This window comes from Gymnoscopelus microlampas, assembly GCF_963454915.1.
Source record: "Gymnoscopelus microlampas genome assembly, chromosome: 2".
Classification (NCBI taxonomy): Eukaryota; Metazoa; Chordata; class Actinopteri; order Myctophiformes; family Myctophidae; genus Gymnoscopelus; species Gymnoscopelus microlampas.
In genome coordinates, this window is record NC_139939.1 from 11,924,174 (window position 1) to 11,930,173 (window position 6,000).

The following is a 6,000-nucleotide window of genomic DNA, read 5'->3' on the forward strand; positions in this document are numbered from 1 at the left end:
AATGCTGACTGTAGAAATAAATGATATGTCAGGGATGTGAATGTAAACGACTGCCCTTGGTTTTTCCTACATTGAAGCGTGGCCATTGGAGGGCGCTATTCACCACAACTTGGGGAGACTTGTAACGTCTTCCTTTTAGACAGTCCCTGCCCTACCCTTTTCTGTGCACAATGCACGGGCATGAATGCACGCGCACACACACGCACACGCACACGCACACGCACGGTCTAGGACTATGAAATGCCCTGTGACACACTTGGTGCGGTTAAGAGCACAACAGGGTGACCAGCCAGGATGGTCAAAACCGGAATGGTTACAGTAGACATGATGAAAGAGGGTCAGGGAGAGTGATGCAAGGGAACCAACCATCAGCGAGGAGAGGGGGTGAGGGAGAGAGAGAGAGAGAGGGAGGGCGAGAGGGACAGAGATGAGAGGAGATGAAACAGAGCAGATGAAAAAGAGGATAAAACGTGATATCAAGAAGGATGCAATGGAGCGAAAAGGAGGAAGACCGAACAGGAATAACAGAACAGAGAGATTACTGAGACCATGAGTGCTAGGCCACAAACCCCAGGACACAGGCTCCATTATAAAGAGAAGAGAAGAGAAGAGAAGAGAAGAGAAGAGAAGAGAAGAGAAGAGAAGAGAAGAGAAGAGAAGAGAAGAGAAGAGAAGAGAAGAGAAGAGAAGAGAAGAGAGGTGCTGGGTCGGGCGGGCGCACGAGGGAAAGAGGCATTGAAGCAGGAGGGGAATGTGTAAGTGGCTGAGGTAATAAGGAAGGGTACGTGAAGGACAGACGAAAAGGCCAAGAAAACAGGAACAGCCCAGGGTGAGATCCAGACGAGGGGCGGGGGAGTTGACACAACCTCAATGCCAGGAGTTGGCTTCAAAAGATTGTTTGGAAAGGAGACTGTAACCTTTTTTAGTTCTTTCTTCTTTGTTTTGCATTAAAAGGGGCTTCAACAATTTTCTCAATTATAAGGAGTGACCTTAAGATTTTGTTCTGTTAGAAAGATATGATTAAAGAAGATGAGCGGACTATGAATGAACTTTTACGTTTTGGCTCAAAGAATCTCTCAGAATTGAAATGAAAATAATTGAGTGTGGCTATATGTTGCTGTTGATGAATTGAATACATAGGACCACAATGGAAACAAGTCTGCTGGACTTTTTTTGTGTTATCCTTTTAGCCTAAATGTCTGACTGTACCATGTGCTGTTCACATTTCTGACTAATAATTCAATCAATTAATCAATCAATCAATCAATCACAAGGGGCCAGGTGGTAGAGCAGTGGTTCTCAACCTGTGGGTCCCCACAGGATTTTTTGGGGGTCCCCAGTTGACAGAGAAGTGACAATTTAAGGACTTTTTAAGACCTTTTTAATACATAAAAAAGGCAGACAAAAAAAGACCATTACTGCAACAAAAGTAATCAAAAAACTGTACTATAAAAAAAAAGTCAAATAATATAAGAAAGAGGCAAACATTTTGAAAATAGCGAGGCGTTGTGAGCTTGTAGATTTGCTATTTTCACAATATTGATCTACTAAATGTAATGCCTCAACTCCTATACATTCCAAGTGCTTGTCAGGGTGGGGGGTCCACATGTTCAAAGATGATTATTTGGGGGGGGTCCCAATTTCAAACAATGATTATTTTTGGGGGATCGCAGCCTGAAAAGGTTGAGAACCACTGTTGTAGAGGGGTGCTTATACTGGATCGGATGACAAAACGTCCGCCACATCACCGTTTATACATGTGTGGGCATAAACATAGATGCCTCATTGGTCGCTGCATGCGGTTCATTGGAGCATCGAAGCATCGAAGCATCTTCGCGGCCGCCATATTTTGTGGGGATCGACCGTGATGCATGTACGTACAGGTATGTCTCATGTATGTCTACTGAAGCAGAAGACATACATATCTCTCTCCACGATTAACATCATAACTCGCTGAATATCAAGAGATTTCCACACGGTTTGTAGTTTAGATACAAAATGTGGGTTTTCATAGAGATAGATCTTTTTTTTAACCATGCAACAACTATTTCTCTTGTGAGGACCACGCAAATTATCCTCACAATGTCTATTTCTGAAATTATACTATATACTTGTGGGGACATTTCGCCCTCACAAGTATAGTAACATGAGTACACACAGACACACACACACACACACACACACACACACACACACACACACACACACACACACACACACACACACACACACACACACACACACACACACACACACACACACACAGAGCTCATTGTATAACCTCCTCAGACAGAGGTATTATTGCTCCCCTAATCATGCGTGAGATTAGGTAGCAACACAAGTAAAGCCCTGATGTTGACATGTGCTGTGATGCGCAAACATACACACACACACACACACACGCACGCACACACATCACACACACACACACGCACGCACGCACGCGCGCGCACACCCACACGCACACACACACACACACACACACACACACACACACACACACACACACACACACACACACACACACACACACACACACACAGTCCTGTCTGAACAATAGCATTTTTTGCTCGGTCACCTCAGTGTCTATTTCCTGTTTCTGACTCTCCGTCTTCCTTTATATGGTCTTTCCTGCCCACACACACCTTCTTTTTCTGTACTACACACACACACACACACACACACACACACACACACACACACACACACACACACACACACACACACACACACACACACACACACACACACACACACACACACACGCACACACACACAGTCACCGCGGCGTGTTCCTCCAGTGAATAGAAACTGATTTGCTTTCATAGCAAAGAGAGGAATGAATTAATGTGGTTTATCGCTTGCATAATTGCGGGGAGTGAGAGAAACGTTGTCTCGTCAGTGAGGAGAGGATAACAGTTTTTCAGAGTCGTGTAAACGGGCGACAGAGAAACTAATGATGGCAATTTGGGGGCCGAGCAGAGCTCTATAGCCGACTGCCTCTCTATGTTACCGCTCCGGGTCTCTGCGTTTGCAGGGAACCCGAGGAAGGAATAAGGGAATGGTTTATGAGGGAGAGAGAGAGAGAGAGAGAGAGAGAGAGAGAGAGAGAGAGAGAGAGAGAGAGAGAGAGAGAGAGAGAGAGAGAGAGAGAAACACGCATGCACACACACACCCCAGTTTGGTATATGCAATAGGCCATAGACTCGCATAACTCTGAGAGTGTCCAATAAATGCTGGTCCATTTGGTTCCATTTGGACGCTCAGAGTTAAAGAACCGTAAGGGTCGTTTTGATTCCTATAACTAGCAATCATTTTGCCGGGGGACCCCTGGCACCCCCTTAAGGACCCTTGGGGGACCCCGGACCCCACTTTGAGAACATATCCTGAGGTGAGTCATCCATCAGCAGTACTTTTTTCTATAAAATGTCTGTTTTTAGAATGTCTTCTAAAACAGTTTTTAAAAAAAAGCTTATGTTACTATGTCAGTGGTTCTCAAAGGTTTTCATGTCAAGGACCCCAAAATGTATATGTATTTGGCCAAGGACCCCCATCTCAAAATAGTTTGTTCCAGGGACCCCCAGAAGCAACGATTTGAGTTACAAATGTTTCGCTTGAAATATATATATATTCAAAGATTTGTTTTTACGATTTCTCAAAAATAGCAGATCTAGCTCAGAGCTTGTATATCTGCTATTTTAAAGAAAGAGATGCTTCTCCCGGTCTTAATGGGTTAAAGCACATCAAGGCTGCCATTTTACGTCGGTGGTCGATATCTGATGCATGATTTGAAAACAGTGATTAATCTGTCTCCCCTGTGGCTCGTCTTGAGAAGTATTTATTTCCAGTTTGCCGTAATCACGTCAAAGAACACACAGCGCTTGTCTTTTGATAAAGGTGATTCGGGGCATGACTTTTAGACATGAAGTTAACATTTAAATGAGCTGCCTTTGAATACAGCGAGCTGGCTCGCCGCCTTCACTGCAAAGTAAGCCTGGCCTTTCTAAATGATGCTGACCTTTTTTTCGCGAATGCTGCAAACGAAACAATCGAATACATTATTTATTCACACAAACATTGTGTTTAAGTCCATTACTTTCCCTTTCCTCATGCTAATTTGTCAGGCAAACGGTTTTTCTATTGTTTCTCGTAACGATGCATCACTTTCACTGTGAAACGAACTCACAGTCCCAGAAGACTTGGTTTCCTTTGCTGTCACAATAAAAGCTTTTTCAATGATTCAGTTGATTTAATAATGTCCCTCGACTACTGCATCACCGCGGCTTGTGGAGCTACCTGTCAGACATACTGTGCAACGTCCTCATACTGTATATCATCGCTGTCGCGTACCGGAACCTTGTATCTCCATACTTTTTATGAAAATGAATGCCCTATTTTATACTTTGTTATATGACAGTGTCTCACAACAGTAGCGGACATAGCCCAAATTGCCCATAATATAAGGCCAGGTTGAATGTGGTTAGTGTGGGCTTTATACATATTTATCCAATACAAAGTATTAAAAAAGAACCATTGGAACACAATGTATTTATTTATTTTTTCATTTCCTGAAAGGCAATGGATTTGGAGATATGATCATTCTGGAGATCTGCAGCCAGCCTTTCATGGACAACAACAAGCTGTATACATATATATGGTCTCTCACTCTGACAACACCCCAATGTCAACATCTGGAGATCTAAAACCATGCAGACAACTGCCGAGGCACCAGTCTGACATGTAGCAATGCAGAGATGTACAGCCGCATGATACGGAACAGGATACGGACAGTGTTGCCATGTCTGCTTATTATATTTTCCCCCCAAGAATTTATTTGAAAATAGCAGATCTACAAGCTCACAACTTGTAGATCTGCTATTTTCAAATAGCTGATGTATATGTTTGAAGTGCTCATGTGGGCCCTAGTCCCTTCTTTTGGGCTTGTTTTCCTAGAACTGGTTGCTTGGTTCTCGCACGGAATCTGGCAACACTGGATATGGCGCACCATCAACCCCACTTGAAGCAGAATCAAAGATGGCTTTCGAGAGGGGAGAACCACCCAAGCCCAGATCTTGGCCTTAAAGGACAACTTTGTTTTTTTTACAACCAAGGTTTATGTTTTAGATTGTAATTAAAGTAAATAAAAGATGAATGTTAAAATGTTTAAATGTACTGCTTTCTATAGTTTTAGCAATTTTCGTGATATTTTTTACAGTGGGCGGGGGCATTCTGTCCAGTGGCTAAATATGTCTTTTTTTACACATTAACCCGGCGTTTTCTTTATTATTATTTACAGTAGCTCTTTTATCCCCCAATAACTCACATCTGGCCATCAAAGACCACAGGACCTTTTTTATTGTGTAAAAAAGCCATATTTAGCCACCGGACAGAATGCCCCCGACCACTGTAAAAAATATCACGAAAATTGCTAAAACTAGAAAGCAGTAAATGAAAAAAGAAATAAGACTCATCTTTTATTTACTTTAATTACAAGCTAAAATATAAACCTTTGTTGTAAAAAACTAAAGTTGTCCTTTAAGGAGGATCGTCGAGGAGGTGAAGAGCTACACAGCGGTGCTGTGTTTCATCAACTTCAAATAGTCATTTGATACGTAGAGGCCTGATGATGAAGACACTCCTACAGGGTACCTCCCAACCTACCACGGGCCATAGGAGCCATGTAGCTTACATCCTATCATCAGCGGTGTTGCAAGGAGACAATTCAATTCAATTCGATCTTTATTTTTCAGACCCAGGGAGATCCATATCACACTTATACAACACAACACCAGTGGTGGAAAAAGTACTCAAATGTTTTACTTAAGTGAAGGTATCAATACTGCAACTAGACGTACTGTCACAGCCTCTGCCTCTGCCACACCCATTCCCCCTGTGCCCTGATTACTACTTGTTTTCACCTGTGTTGATCACCTCACCTGTTCCCATTTCCCATTCAGTGTTTAGTCTATATATAGACCTTGATGCATGCCTGTCCCTTGC